Source organism: Sphaeramia orbicularis, chromosome 5 (assembly GCF_902148855.1).
Source record: "Sphaeramia orbicularis chromosome 5, fSphaOr1.1, whole genome shotgun sequence".
Lineage (NCBI taxonomy): Eukaryota > Metazoa > Chordata > Actinopteri > Kurtiformes > Apogonidae > Sphaeramia > Sphaeramia orbicularis.
In genome coordinates this window covers 23,708,757-23,725,949 of record NC_043961.1, presented here as the reverse complement: position 1 = coordinate 23,725,949, position 17,193 = coordinate 23,708,757, and the positions used below count along the sequence as shown (strand labels likewise).

Sequence of the window (17,193 nt, the reverse complement as noted above, 5' to 3'; positions counted from 1 at the left end):
AAAGTACTGTTTGCAATGGAGTTTTGATATACATACAAGTAGAGTTGCACAATTAATTGGATCATCATCACATCAGCCTCTACTATTATATAATCACAAAAGGCTGCACTTTAAAGGTCCAACATATCTCTATCAAGGTTTATTTATATTGCACTTTACAACACAAAGATGACCAAAGTGCTTTACATCTAAAAACAAGATTAAAATTATACGATCAAAATCAAATACTATAAAAGTGCATAAAACAGTAAGACATGACACTGAGCGATAGAAAACACCACACATTTAAAACCTCAGAGTGTCTCAGTGCTAAGTTGCAAGCTATATCTGGTGATCTTTGGATTCTGTGATGACTCGATTGAAGAAAATACAAGTTTTAAGGAGTAAATTATGAGTAAAATTGCACCATCCATTACAGGTCTCTGAGCATTAGCAATAATACAGTCTAAATTACAAAAGGGTCAGGCCTCCTTCACTCTTAGGGAACTGTAAGCTGGTCTATTACTCTATACCAATTTGGATATTAATTTATCCAGGTTATGAAAGATTGATTCATTGTTTATTTCAAATATCAACATTTAAATCCAATACAACTAGAAAATTCTATATAAAAAAAAGAAAACATATTTGAAAAGGAGGAGGAAAAGATTTGTTGAAGTGCAGAATTTTTGAAAGAAACATAGGAGACCAACTACCTTTATGAAATTCATCTGGTCCACAAATGTGGCAACACCAACCAGTGAGCAAAATCCCTCTCTACTTTGTAGACCAGTGGCAGAAAGTTAGCGCAGTATATACATAATATACGCACCAAAATAGCAAAAACTTTTGTCAATCCACTCACATGGTGCTGATGAATGTGAAATATGTATGTTGATAACCAGAATGTGTGCCAGACTGATCTAAAATCACAGAGAAAACTAGCAGATCTGACATGTACATATAAAAGCAAGTCGTCTACATACAGTAAAACAGTAAGTAGAACTGGAACTGCAATGATGAACTGCAGCTGTAAGTGATGGCAGATATTGTATCAAGAGGTTGATAATGTAAACACAAGGATTTTGTTACAGAGGGGCAGAAAATATAAGATCATTCTTCTTTCTGCTCCCTATCCTTATAATACGGTCAATTTGCTAACATATAAAAGCAGATTTTCTTCTTCTGTGTTTTTCTTCTATCTTACAAATGGCATAAATAAGTAAACTAGCAATCCCAACATGGTTCACAATGACACAATATCACTTTTTCACCAGATGATGCAGCCCCACATACTGCATGCTCAAACATTTCCTTTTCTTTTCTGCTGTTGATGCTAATAGTTTGCTTACAATGACTTTGTACTGAGAGCACAGCAGTTCTTTTCCTGACTTTCTTTTGTACTTTTAGAACTTTACAGATAAACTGACAAAACTTCAGTGTTGGCAAACATCATTCTTTTTGATTGATGTCAGTTTCTGGTAAAAAGGATGTGATTGTGTTATATTCCAGAAATTAGTATGATTGAATTTGTGCTCATTCAATTAAGATTAATGCGATTCACTGTAATGGAAACCTTAAAGACTTGCCAATACAGAAAAGGGATTCTGTGTTTCTGTTCGGAGACAACAATAAGAATCACCACAAGCTAAATGGTTATTTTAAACTCCAGTCTCAGCCCAGAATTTCACAATCAGCGCATTTACTTTATTTTTTCATGTATCTAGTCACGCTTGTCTGTCTCTGCCATCCTGTCTGAACATAAATAATTCATATAAAGCGATAAAGTCTAATATCAGTGTAAACTATATTAGTCACCTGTGTGTGTATTGTGCTATCCAGGGATCAGAGCTGGAGGGGCAGATTCTCACTGAGCAGATGTCCCGACCGTGTCCTCCAAGCAGCTCATGATGCCACAAGCCAATATTGACACACCACTAACTGCAGGCAGATAGTGTTACGTCCTCTCACAAAGCTGCAGTGCCTCCAGAAGATAACAACAGGACAGAGTCTGGCCTCAGACACAGAGTTGTTTTGTCGTCTATGACACAACACTTTCGCAAGACAAGGAAAATATACTTCATCATATACAGGGTAGAGCATTTAGCACACTTAAGGAGCTGACATGTTGTGTCAGTGCTGTGGCTTTAGAAGGCTGAGATGTTTACTGGCACGAGAATGCAGGGTAATCGTCACACAGGCACTTCCCTTTAACTCAACACTACAACCGCACAACGCACTGACCACACATCTTTTCATAGTGAAGTCAGTGATTGAGAAACACACTGGATAATGAAGATGATGTACTTGAGGGGGGAAAAAAACGATCCATATGTCACTAGATTGACTTTAACCCATAAAGACCCAGCGCTACTTTTAGCTGGAACACCATCCCAGGGGATATCAGGGAGATCCCCACATATGCTGCTTTCAAAAGCCAGATTAAAATATGGCTAAGAAACAACTAAACATGTGAACACTAGCACCTTAAAGGGACAGCTGAATGTTTATTTTAATCTTTGACACGCACGCACAAATGTCATTTTGTACTGTAATGTAATGTATTGTACTGTATTGTCCTTTAAGTAGTAATGTTTATTTTAGTCCTTGACACGTACTATACTGTAGTAGGGGTGTTAGAAAATATCGGTTCTGCAGTATATCGCGCTATTTCATTTCACAATACTGTATCGACATTAAAAAGTATTGTAGCAATATTTTTAGGTATTTATACAACTGCAGATATTATGGAGGTTCATTTTTGTTTTTTGTTTTTTTTTTTCTTTTTTGTTTATATTTTATTTATTAATATTTAACACTGTTTTATTAAATAATGTTGGTTCCTTTGTTGGGATTCCACGAAAATAATGTTCTGATGTTAGTTATGAACTAATAGAATATGAACATTTGAGCAGGATCTGAAACTGTAATGTCTGTAAAACATAATTTAAGTTTTAACGCAGGAAAATTTTGGGATATAGCATTAGATCCTGTTCTGTTCAAATAAAAATGTGTTCAGTATTTGTGCATATTTCTGGTGTAATTCAATTCTTCCATGAAATAACCATTTAAAAAAAAAAGAAACAAACAAAAAATTGCCTTTTCAACAGTATCATGATATATCGTGATGTATCGTATCGTGATCCTAGTATTGTGATTTGTATCGTATCGCCACATTCTTGCCAATACACACCCCATATTGTAGTGTATTGAACTGTACTGTTTTGTAATGTATTGCACTTATTACACTGTATTGCTTTGTATTACACGGATCTTAGTTATTTATTAAATGGGGGCTGCGGATGAAAATTAGCACTGATGCTAACTCCAGCATATTTACATGTTTATACTGAAATGGAATGTATAAATGTGTTCAATAATGTGCACTGTCCCGCCTAAATAAAGATACAGACATACATACATGTCAGTTCCCAAATCACATTTTCTCTATATCTAACCTTTCTTAAGTGATTTATCACCATTTATTTATAATATTATCTTCTGTATTTTGTATTTTATCAATATAAATCAGGTATTTTCCAATATTTAATTCACTGATCATGGAGATGTTCATAAAAGCTCAGATTAATGTTGAGGGTTATTATCGCAAAAACAGAAAACTGCAGAAAAAAAAGACTTTTTCAGTAAAAATATATCATTAACTGAACATAAAACAAGTATCTCCGTCTACTGTCATTTATTAAAACTCCATGGGTTTTAGTAGTGAATCAATGTTGTAGAAGATTACAGCGTTTCCACGGTAACTACCGAGCCTCTGAATGTCCAAATGGGTCATATCTGATGACCATGAAAAAACAACAAACTGCATTCTACACTAATTATTTATATGTATTGATAGGATTAGTGGATCAACAGGTTTTACACAGGTTAGATCAGTAGATGCTTTTAATCAGTGATGGATGCTTGGGTCTTTACGGGTTAATTTACAGTAAGACTACAATGAGGTAAAGGATCATTGGCATTTCAAGTTCATACTCAGGACAAACCAAACCAGCTCATGTACATTGTCTCCATAATGACAGCTGACAGTAGTTTTCATTCAAAACATACCATAAACACAAAGGAGGACACCTGGGACTTAATGACCAAAATGTATCTGCGTACTTAGGTTATATGTTACAACTGATTGAGTGAATCATTTTGATCATTAGGAGGTTAATGATTTCACATTACAGTTAAACCACGAAATGCCTTTACTTTAATCCCCTGCTTATGAACGGAATATAAATGACTCCAAGCCTTTGTGCAGAAAAGTCACTTGCAAACATAACACCTTAACTGCCTAGTAACCATTAATAATTAAGGGGTTTCAACTCACAATTAAAACTGTATCGTATATTTCACAAAAAGGAGCATTAGATAGATGACATTAAACAAATACTGGTAGAGTAACTGGCTTGGCTGATTAAAGACTTAGCCAAATTATTCACCAATTTGAATAATCTGTGCAAAGAGGGCTTGAACTTGAACTCCGATGGCTAAAATTAGGCGTCTGCAGCTAAAATCCACTAGATTTTGGATTCTGAATGATGTTCAATGATTTATTCATTTATATATTCATCACTTCAACTTATGTAGTTTCTGATAGTGTCAAAAATACTACATTTTTAAACTTATGTTATTTTTCAGGGGAACTGGTTCATCTTTTTGTGGGCTTTTTCTTGAAACGTTTTAGATCTTTAAAAATCAATCAACGTCTAATACAGTCACGGAAAAAATTATTAGACCACCCTTGTTTTCTTCAGTTTCTTATTCATTTTAATGCCTGGTACAACTAAAGGTAGATTTGTTTGGACAAATATAATGATAACCTCAAAAATAGCTCATAAGAGTTTAATTTCAGAGCTGATATCTAGCCATTTTCCATAGTTTTCTTGATAACCAAAATCACTTCAGTTCTTACATCAATAGTTACGTCATTGTACTGCCAAAAACAGTGCTTTTAGGCATTCCATGTTTTCTTTTCTGTCTGTTTTAGTCACATGATACACAAAGGAGTTAGTACTTGATTGCATAACCATTGTTTTTGATGACTTTTGATGGTTTAATAATTTTTTCCGCGACTGTATAAACCTAAACCAAAATTATCATCGAAAGGTGTATTTAACGCACGTAATTAAGAGATTTAAAAGACATCTATTAATATATTATTTTAGAACGGCATCTGTATTTGGATAGGCTTCCTATCAGTTTTCACAGATTGGTGGTTATCAGGTCCCAGTGTTTTCCTTAGGGTTGCGGAAGATATGGGCGAAGTTCCCAGTACACTGAATTTCACATTGTATTGGACCAGAATTGTCACTGTTTTGTCCTAATCAATTGTTTTCTGGCTATAACAACTGCAAAAACTCATAAAACTACAGAACTAGAAAAGCAAATTCACAATTATTATATGATAAGTAGAAAATGGGTTGCATTTTGAATCTTTGTTGAACAAGAAAGATCTCCAGAGGAATTTCAGCATTATACACGATTTTCAGCAAGTAAAACCTTGATTACTTGAATTAATATGATATATTGCCCAGCCTTACTAGCAGTTGACAGTTAATAGATTTCTAAAGGACCATATAATAACAATAGTTCTTACAATACCTGAAACTACTACTGCCATGAAAAAGAGAGGTGTTGTTGGAAATGAGATATATTTCATTTTAGTAGAAATTAATGACCCCCTGAAAATCGAAGTCAAAGTAATAAATTCTTAAATGAATAAATCTTTCTTTCTGAATATCAAACAAAAAAGTAATACATCAAACTAACTGCAAACATTCTAGTTATGATCTTTAACCTTTTCATGCATAAGTCACTCCAGTGGACAGTTATTCTCCAGCTGTTCTCTTGTATATTATTAATGGGTTTAGTTGTTTTAGTTCCATATCAGCCAACACAGTGGACACTTACGCATCATCTCATATCCTGACATTCATACCATTACTATAACTTTGCTGTTCTTGATAAACCGGATCTGAACTAACATGTTTGAGTGTAAATCAATTGTTATTTGTTAGACAAGAAGGGTTTTTTTTGCACATTATCTCGATGAAGTGAGGAATTAATAGCATTAGAATATGTTAAAATGTGAGAAGACATCAGATTAGCAGCATTAAACATGTTTTTATTTCATTGTTTTCATATCCCACTCTGATATTGGGTTTTAAACACGTTTCTTTACTTCAAAAATTAAATGCATGGATATTTTTGTAACTCCACAGAAAAAAAAACTCAATCGTATTGTTTTTTTCATGCCTAAGGAGGAATAAAAACGCTGAAGAAAAAAATCTTGACTAAGGTTCTCACAATTAATGCATGAAGGGGTTAATTTTGAGATATTTTGCCTCAAAGTCAGTAATTCCACTTGGGAAACCTTGTATAATTGCCAAATTCAATCAGAATCTATATGTATTTACTGTCTTATCTACAAGAGTTGGTAAATAATGGATAAACAACATCCAAAATGTCAAATGTAAAATGTGAAATGTAAACTTTCAGGGAAAGGTGTTCTGCTTGTGCTTATAGTCAGAATGAAACAGGTAGAGCAGCATTTCAGTAGTATGCTGCCAAAATCTGGACTAGTCTCTGTTATAATATTAGACATTGTTAAAGTCTAATGGTTTTATCTGCACTATTTTTTTTAATTATTATTTTAACCCTGTTTTTAAACATTCTTCTTAATATTTTTAATCTTTAGTCTTGTTTATGTATTTATAACTTTTTTTTTTTTTTTTTGCACTTTGAATTACCATGTGTATGAATGGTGCTGTAGAGTTAAACTGCCTTAGTTTTGTTCTCCTCAGTGATTTTACATTCATTTGGCTAAGGTGGAGCTGCGTCTGAGTCCTCTAGGTAATAATACGGAAATCCCTGCTGTAAATTTTTGCGCCTTGAGTTGATATTTAGAATAATATTAAACTCCTATGAAGTTAGTAAGCATCCTTCAGATACAAGACAAAGCTTGAGGACTTTTAGAGGCTAGGCGCACAGACTTGTCTTGTTTTACTCTGCGGGGACAAGTAGTTCCTTTCTGACACATAAACCGGATCTTAACGCACAGAAACATGGCTTAATTTACGCAACTACAACACGGTGAGAGAGGGAGACATTCCGCGACAGACGGCAGCTCCTCTCATTCCCAAAGTCACCCTGTCTGAGCTACAACTTGATCCCCCCTGAGGTCAGCCGAGGTTTGCAGCCAAACTTTGCGCCATTGTTCCAGAAAATGCAAAGCGAGAGCCGCGTCCGAGCGCACACGGGTGACTCCTGACACCCGGTAAATAATCACGCAAGAAAAAACAAGTCATGTCCCCAACCGAGCCAAAGTTTTTTTTTTTTTTTTTTTTTAATCCGACAAGTTGAGTATGACTTTACCTCTTCCGCTGTGGAGGAAAAGCGCAGTGTTTGCGTCTGGAGCGGAGTCGGGTCTGGATCCGAGCGTTTCCAGGAGGTTTCGACTTGAAATCGCTGACGGTGTTTGAGGAAGTGTTGAAGTCTGCAGAGGCTGCTGTCACTTCACGATCCCTGTGTTTCTGCCGGTTTGGCTCCTCAGCTCTTTTACACCGAGGCTCCACGGCAGCGCGCGGTGCCGAGGAGTGGGTGTGTGACGTCAACCAGGTGAATTCCCAAAGGCGTACACGCACACGCACGCACACACACACGCACGCACACACACACACACACACACACACACACACACACACACACACACGACGAATGTATATAATGAAGGGCTTGAAGTGGGTTTACGCAGGCGCGGTTATCGATTGATATTGTTAAGATGAGGTCTGAGGTTCCAGATTTTGAGAAGTCAGACACTTTATTATTATTATTATTATTATTATTATTATTATTATTATTATTATTATTGATAAACTTTATTGATCTCCAATAGGAAAGTCATTTCCGTCAGCTGAATAAAAAGAAATTACCCCTTTCATGCATGAATTATGAGAACTTTAATTAAGATTTTTTTTTTTTTTTCTTGAGTGTTTTTATCTCTTTAGGCATTAAAAAAAGTGATTTTTTTTTTTTTTTTATGAACCTATTTTTCATAGAGTTACAAAAATGTCCACTCAGCTTAACACCATCCTAGATAGCAAAATCATTATGACTTAAATCTGGCCCAAAACTGGCATGCCATTTTGGCAAAGTTCTGGGCGGATGTATGGACCCTAACTGTCCCAAAATAGGCAAGCCAAAATCAAACCAGAAGGAAGCCAAAATTCACCCAAAACTAATAGCAGACTTCCAAAATATAGCCATGATTGTCCCAGAAAAGCCCCAAATCCCCATAATCCAGGCAAAAAAGTAGCCAAAAATGACCCAAAGAGAGGTCAAAATTCACCCAAAATTTGTGTTGATCATGCTTTTAAAATGAAGTGGGGTTTTCTTCTGGGTAGAAATTCACACTCTTTGCGCAGTGTTTTAGCTTTACAGAAATATGCCAAAACACAACCAAAAAACATCCGTATATGGAATAAGATGTTGCTGCTCAGTAGTCAATCTTCTGGCTTGCCATAAACATGCCATACCATCCCTATACTTGATCCCGCTCTTTGCCCAGTCTTTTGGTTAACCAGACATATGCCATAACTCAGCCATATACTGCTGGTGCCTCCATATCTGTTATGGATAACTGTAATCATACCACAGTTAAGCCTAAAGGTTTTCATAATGCCCAAAAGAAAGTCAAAAATGCCAAATGTGTGCCATAATACTGCCAAAATATTTGCTGTCTGGGATATGTTTAATTTTTGAAGCAAAGAAACATGCTTTTACTGACATACTGTCTGAAAACTATGAAGTAAAAAACATTTTTATACTCCTGAGACCCAGCAATGCATTTCTGTCCACTGTAGGGGACAAAAGTGTGACAGTTTCACTTAAAAAATGCTGTCCATTGCAAAGGACATTCCATTAAAATAAATAAATAAATAAATAAATTATTTTAAAAAATGTATCTGAAAAAAACAAACTAAAAAAGTGTGGTTTCCAGTCAAGACAATTGTTTAATGGAAAAAAGAAAATTTTAACTTTCCTGGGTCTCAGGAGGTTAATGCTGCTAATTTGATGTTTTCTCACATTTGAACATACTACAATACTAGTTACTACTCACTCAGATAATATGCAAAAAAAAAAAAGAAAACAACAACAATTCTGTTAATTACAGTCTAATAACAATTAGCATTTGATTTAGATAAAAGAACTGGAAAGTTACAGTAATGTTATGAATGTCAGTGTATGGGATGATGCATAAGCGTCCACGGTGTTGGTTGATATGGAACTAAAACAACAAAACCCACAAATATACAAGAGAACAGCTGTAGAATACCTGTCCACTGTAGTGACCACTATGCACGAAAGGGTTGAACAAGCAACCATCAGTATGTCAGCCATCAGACTATGGTTTTTAAGAGGCTAATGTGAGTGGGCATAAGGGATCTTCTGTAACCTTCAGTCCTGCATCTTGGAAAACAGAGTTGTCCATTACAGGTAACTTTATAATTTGTTAAAATGGAATGAGGAGGATGATCTGGTCTGTCCAAAATGTCCTCCATGTAACTCAGTGGGCATATGTCCAACATGGTACCCAGTGAATCCACCTTCAAACACCAACCAGCCAACCAACCAAACAACCAAACAACCAACCAACTACATAAATAAATAGTACAGATATGTGCCTGTATATGCATCTTTTATTTCAATTTAAGGTGGACATACCTTTATTTGTGTCATTCCAGACACCAGGTGACAACTGAAAACTGATTGTAATGCAGTTTGCTTCTAGGTGTCTGTATTGTTTCTGTATTTTAGTCTCTGTATCAGTTCTTCTCTTGCTGATGATCTTCCTCATTTATTACACACTTATATGTCCAATTTTCTCCTCTGTCCTCTTATTGACCTCTGTAATGTATGCAAATTATTTCATAAAAATACATTTTTATGACCCTCTGGACTTAAATTACCCATGTGTGTTTCTGCTTATATTCATAACTTTCTGCACTTTTTGTTGGAACATATAGCACATACACTTTAGCAGTAGCATTAGAATTGTTAAAATGACAGCAATTTCTAAGAGATATGGCAAAATCTAATAGCAAAAATACATTCAATAAATGCTATGTATGACATAAAATACTGTATTTTTGAGACTCTATCAGGTTAGCAAGTGATAATAAACTTCTGGCCTGATGTTAAAAAAGAAAGCAAAACCAAAGATAGAGGATTCCATGTGGCACATATGTTTATGTGTTTATGTTTACGCATTTGGCAGACGCTTTTTTCCAAAGCGACTTACAGGGGAAAACCAATTAAATCACTCAATCAATCAAATTTTATTTATATAGCGCCAGATCACAAGAAAGTTATCTCTTGACATTTTATATATAGAGTTGGTCAAAACCAGACTCTAAGTCAATTTACAGATGAGAGAAATCAAGAGAAGATAACTTCTAAGAAGATGACTCATTTTACTGTGCAGCAAGACAGTCACTGCTAAGAGATTTTTACACAAGTAAAACATCTGCTACAACATCCAGAAGAAAATCCAGAGTAGCTCATTTCAACTCCATGTCACTGTGGTGCAAGAATTATCTCCAAATCTGTACGTACATTAAATGTTCAAACGATAAATGAAAGATATTAGAAATTCAGACACATTCATATACCGACAAACAGAATATGTCATGCAGATGCAAACTAAATGTTCATCATGTAACATTTAGAAACATCTAATGGTGAAGTTACAGATTACATCCAACTGAATATGACCCCAGTTCCTCCTACAGTGGCTGTAAAAAGCATTAGGGTCAGTTTTACTTCTGTCCATTCTGAGCTTTTTTGTTTAGGGGGTGTTACCTCTGGTCCACACTCAGACATATTAGGTGACAGTAAATGTTTCACATGCATAAATTTATAACCTCATGTATATGTGATAATAACATATGGCCTTGCTGGGACATATACAGTATGTCATATAAAACTTTTCTATAATGGTTGTATACATTTATTAGTTTTTAGACATAACTGGAAGGACTGGTCTGACAACATTTGAGAACTGAAACTCTCTAAAAACTCACAAAGTCATTTGCCACAGTTAAGTTTGTCTCACAACATTTTGACTTGCTCCTCATCCCATATGACATCACATCAATACCAAACAAGGAAGTGAATGTAAAATAGTGCGGTTACATTATGGAAAAAGTCACTGGCATTTTCCACTTACTCTGGAGTTTCTGAAATATAGAAAACCAGAAAGTCAAGGCTGCGTGTTTTTGTAGATGCACTCTGCCTTTGAACACACTGACAGAACAGTTTGCAGGCTGATCCAAACATGTGTTTCTCTTGTAGCTCAGCCCACAGAACCTCCACACTCTCACTGCTCCTCCCCCTCCTTCAATACAAAGCAGATCCACGTGGTGCTGAGTCATCAGTCCCCACCCACCAAAACTGCATGACTGTAAGAAAGAACGAACATTAAGCTTAGACAGGCTGTCATAGAACCTGATGAGTTATTTATATCCCACAAAAAGACATAACAATGACATTCAGATTGGCCAATCAGGCCTGAACGCCAATTACAGCCACTGAAGGAAATTTAGGATTACTCATCACCATCATGGAAAAAAAAAAAAGAATCCCCAGCACAAAGAGTATTGGCATCTTCACACATTTGCAGAGTGTGTAAATTTAAGACGACTAAAGATAAAGGAAATCCCCACTAATTCTAAAAATGAAGCAGGTGTCGTGTTTTGTCATTGAAATGTTATTTATCATGAAGTAATGACCATTAAAAAAAGGAAAGAAAATGTCCCATGACAGGAAAACGTTTCCATTACATTCACTTCCTGGAAAACTGTGTATATTCACTGGTGACCTCATCCTGCACTTACAGCTGTAAATAAATTCCATCCAATAAAACAGTCTCAGTCTTTTGATAAGTGACCTCTGTCCTCCTCACCCGTTCATTAACATGCCTCGAGGTGATATCTAACAGGAGGTCAACGTTCTGGTTCAACAGGAACTGCATCAGATGTTAGGAGCAAGGTTTTGCCTGTAGTTCCTCTGAGCAGGTGTGACGAGAAATGCTTCCACCACCACTATGTTGGAAATGCAAGTTGAAGAAGAGCCTGGTTCCCTTGTGTTTTGTTATGTGAAAAATGTCCTTCAGGGTTCTGCAAACTGTAAAGATTAAATTTGAGACAAGAGTATTTACCGTAAGTGTAAGTTTACCTAGTTGCTTATTTGAAACTGACAAACCGGTCTTTTGTTTTGTATATTTTTACCATGAGAACACAAATAGAGAGGAATATCCCAGCATGAAGTGTTTGAAAGTGTGGTGGTTTTATACTTGCAGTGTGAATTAGTCTCGTATCCGGCCTGGAGACCCAGACAGTTCCTGTTGTGATGGCCACTTCTACAATCCCAGCAGTGCCAGGGCAAACATCAGTGTGAGTAATGAGAGGAACAGAGAGAGGGAGGGAGGGAGGAATGAAAAACAATCCCTAAAAAAGGAGAGAAATGGTCCTTTTATCAAGAGACATGCCACAGACTCAATCTGCCTTTCTTTATCTGTCCTCATTTCTGTCTGGCTCCCTCTATTCAGATTTTTAAAATACATTTCTTTGCTTCATGCTGTCTTTCATACTGTCTCATTTCATATGCCCCTTTATATGTTTTAAAGGCAGAGATCTGCAGAATCATGAGCAGCTGTTTCTTCATTCAGTGGCCTTGAGGTAAAGCAGAAATGGGGTTATTTTAGCCCTTACATGGCAATATGAGGTTGGTTATCTCTAAAAGCAACATCATATTCTTGTTTTAGAAACTGTCAAACTGACTTTCCAATCAAGCTGTGATGTCTTTTAGCTGAGGTTGTCAAATGTGCTGCAGCCACCACAGTAAAAACACACATATAATTACAATACATATACACGTACATAAAATACAAATACATCAGGCTGGACACAACAATGAATTAATTCAAATAATCAAGTTTATGCTCCCTGAAAATTGTTGAAAACTCTGTTTCTTTGAATGCCTTTCTTGCTGAATTATTCAGTGTGCATATTTTGACATAGTTATTGTGTATCAGTGGTGCTTTTTTCCATTTAATATGATCTAATTTTTCAGCTAATGCACTTTGACATCCTTCTAAAAGCTGCTTTTGTGTTATTGTTGTATTGGTAATTGATATTTTGTACACTGCTGTTCATGAAGTTAGAATAATTTCATTTTCATACACATTCCTCTTTTGTATTCCTATTTATACACATCATCACCTTTGACCAGGTGCAATGATTACATACTGAGTCCCAGTTACACTTTATCGATTAAGGATAAATCCCATCGTCACAATCATTTCACGAGAAGTGGTAGAAATATTTATTCTAACTTTATGGGCAACAGTGTGTCACATATCAATGAACAACATACATAACATATTTTTAGGAATAAAAACAGTTTTTCAAATTTCTTTTGTCTTGACAGAAGTGAATAGATAGATAGATAGATAGATAGATAGATAGATAGATAGATAGATAGATAGATAGATAGATAGATAGATAGATAGATAGATAGATAGATAGATAGATAGATAGATAGATAGATAGATAGATAGATAGATTGATTGATTGATTGATTGATTGATTGATGAACTTGAGTTCATATCATCCACCTTGATATACATATACACATACACATATGCATACACACATACACACACACATACACATATACATATACATATACGTATATACACATACACATATACATATACAGGGTGGGGAAGCAAAATTTACAATGAACATTTAGTTGTTTTTTCTCAGCAGGCACTACGTCAATTGTTTTGAAACCAAACATATATTGATGTCATAATCATACCTAACACTATTATCCATACCTTTTCAGAAACTTTTGCCCATATGAGTAATCAGGAAAGCAAACGTCAAAGAGTGTGTGATTTGCTGAATGCACTCGTCACACCAAAGGGGATTTCAAAATTAGTTGGAGTGTCCATAAAGACTGTTTATAATGTAAAGAAGAGAATGACTATGAGCAAAACTATAACGAGAAAGTCTGGAAGATACTATTAAAGAAGAATGGGAGAAGTTGTCACCTGAATATTGGAGGAACACTTGCGCAAGTTTCAGGAAGCGTGTGAAGGCAGTTATTGAGAAAGAAGGACACAGAATAAAAACATTTTCTATTATGTCAATTTTCTTGTGGCAAATAAATTCTCATGACCTTCAATAAACTAATTGGTCATACACTGTCTTTCAATCCCTGCCTCAAAATATTGTAAATTTTGCTTCCCCACCCTGTACATGCACATACACATACATACACATATACACATACATATACGTATATACACATACACATACACATATACATGCACATACACACACATACACATATACGTATATACACATATACATACACATACATATACAAATACGCATACACACATACACATACACACACATATACATACACATATACATATATCAGCAGCATGTGTTTGTGTGTCCTCTGCTGCTCATTTCATACTTGCCAACTATATCTTTCTCCTGCAGAGTAATATATTCTGCATTTTGGAAAGGAATAGGTTTCTCCACAATAAGACCTTATACTGAAGTGTCTACTCTGCTGAATTTAAAGTAACATTCAAGATTGTGGCATGGAAAGTTGTTAACGTGCTTTTGTTGGCCCTGTTTTAGACCTGTTGACTATACTGGCTGCACAGTCACAGATGAATAGTCCCTTTGACATGTACAGCATATAGCTTAAATGTTTGTCTCTGCTCTATTTCAGCCCACGCTTTTTCTCTGCTTTGCACATTCTGAATATTTTTGACCAAATATATATATAAAATAGTTGCTGTGACTGTGTAATACACTCACTTTCTATTAAATTTCAGACTTATTATTGTGCTCCTGAATGTGCATTTGAAACTTTGGACAGGAAGAAACTGTCCTCTCCTAATTTTAGAGGTCCTTTTCTTTGTGTTTGGTTTGCAGATATTGAACCTGGATGTTATTGATTCGAGCTTATTCGGATCTGTTTCTGTGTGATTGGACATGCATGGGAGAGATCTTCACATACACAATGAAGAGGAGAAGTAGAACGAGGTGTCTTTAACTCGTAGGTGCTTATTAAAGGAAATGGACAGCTTTCTCTGCTTTCAATGCCTTTCTCACTTCTCGTTCACTCTTTTGTTACTTCAAGTAAGTATTAGGTCATTGACGCTCATGGGATCATGTATCTAGAGCAACCCCAATCTTCCTATTTTTTGTTCTGCCTACTTTCTGACTGACATGCAATCACTTAATCTGGACTCGACTAAAAGGAAATAATCTTTTTCGTCTGTATCCAATAGCACTCTGGTTAACAAACACTCTCATCTATTCCCTTCAATGTCTATTTTTATCTCCAGTTCTTATTATTTGAATAGACCACCTTTTATAATGATTAAAAGACAAGTCCCAAGTTCCACTTTTTAAGAATTAAAGGCCACACAGTGAGCGATATATTAAAGCTACAACCTCTTTGTTTTCTTCTGTAAGCTCTCACATCAGGCCTACTCTGGTTAACTTGCATTCATTAATATTGCAACTCTTGAAAAAGAAATAGGCTAAAATGTTTTGTGCAGTTTCTTAATCTTTAAATATTAATGGCTGCCGTTAGTTTCCTGGTAGCGGTCCACTGCTGTCTGACTTGGTTGTTTTGGCTCTGGGGAACTCTTTGGTATAATTAATTAGCTTATCTAAAATGTCTCCCATTACCCAACAGTCGAGAGTGAAAAGCTCGGAAAAAAGATCTCAGATCTTTAATGCTCAGGATGACAAAGCTTGATATCTGGCAAATTACAACCAGGCAACAAATCTCACTTACCATAAATAATGCATATTCCCTTTGGGCTATACTAATATGTCACCTTAATATGACTTAAAATTAGAGTGTCTCCCCTGAGCCAAGTGTGTACTAAAAATCCCATAATTCAGTGTAGTTATATCCTGGGATATTAATTCGTATGTATTAGAATTAAACAAATGTGGTGGGGCTGAAATGGTTAATTAATTAATTGATTGGTGATTTGGCGAGAAGATGCAAAGAAACTAAAAGGAAAATCTACAAATGTACAATGGACATGTTTTCCATTCTGAGAACGAGATGATAAATTGCCTGAAAATGTCCTTATTTTTTTGTATTAGAGTACAAAATGTCTCTAAAATACAGTGTCTGTGTACTATTGTTAAAACAATGCACATAAGTTCCATGCAACACAAATTACACTAAGATGAATTACATATAAATGCAGATAACATTTACTTTTGCCTTTTTTAATCCCTTTTCTATCCATTGTTTTTGTCAGAACAAATCAATGTTTCCAAAAACTGCAAAAATACATCAAGATCTGTTATCTTTTTGGAATTCACTACAAAATCTGATTTCCCCATTTATTCATTGCAATGCACTGCTGCCCCCTTCTGGATGTAAGAAAAATGTATAGATTTTGTAGTAGAGAAAAAAAGCACAATTATGGTATTTTTTTTCCACAGTAACATACACAAGAAGAAAGTCATTACACATTCAGACAAATACATTTTAAATCAATATTTTGCAATATATTTTAAAAGTTTATAATCATGATAACCTGTCAATTTATTGTAATGTACTGTTGTTTTTGAGTCTGTGGTGCAGTTCATGTAAGGTCAGATGCTTTAATTCACTCAATAATGCTATTAATGCTTAGATGTGTTATCACATGCTATGTTTTTAACTTGTGTTTTTGACTTTTTGTTCTATATATATTTGAGAGACACGTTAAAGATTAACCTCCTCTGCTTTTGCAATGCATAATAAAGCTTTTTCTGATTCTGATATGTTCATTATGTTGATTTGGTTAGTTGAAAAATGAGTGCAGAGACAAATAAAATTATCACATATGTTCAACTGGCCTTTATTTTTAACCTCTAAAGAAAAGACTCACATTTACACACACTGTGACATTTAACCATCAAAGACCTAAACAGGCTCTGGTGACCAAAAGCATCTACTGATCTAAAATGTTTAATAACTTTTGAACCACTAATCCTTTCAATACATATAAATTATTCAGGTAAAATGCAGATTTTCAACTTTTCATCAGATATGACCCATTAGAAGTTCACGCTCCACAGTGAACATGGAAACACTGTC

The 17,193-nt window shown here is 35.2% G+C and overlaps 1 protein-coding gene and 1 long non-coding RNA gene across 4 annotated transcripts in view; one reads left to right on the top strand and one right to left on the bottom strand.

Annotated features, from left to right (window-relative positions):
* Positions 1-7,578, bottom strand: part of LOC115419642 (protein kinase C delta type-like) — a 28,697-nt gene extending 21,119 nt beyond the window's left edge. Inside the window, exon 1 of one of the 2 annotated variants that reach the window (XM_030134536.1) lies at positions 7,366-7,578. The gene's annotated coding sequence lies outside the window, so the exon portion shown is untranslated. The remainder of the gene's footprint in view (positions 1-7,365) is intronic. The other variant, XM_030134534.1, reaches the window with a different exon arrangement.
* Positions 7,579-12,175: 4,597 nt separating this feature from the next.
* Positions 12,176-16,923, top strand: LOC115419643 (uncharacterized). 2 transcript variants are annotated; one of them, XR_003935458.1, is made up of 3 exons: positions 12,176-12,443; positions 12,681-12,728; positions 15,012-16,923. It is a non-coding gene; the product is annotated as an uncharacterized LOC115419643 (long non-coding RNA). The 2 variants fall into 2 exon arrangements; XR_003935457.1 differs by having other exon boundaries at positions 12,677-12,728.
* Positions 16,924-17,193: the final 270 nt, after the last annotated feature.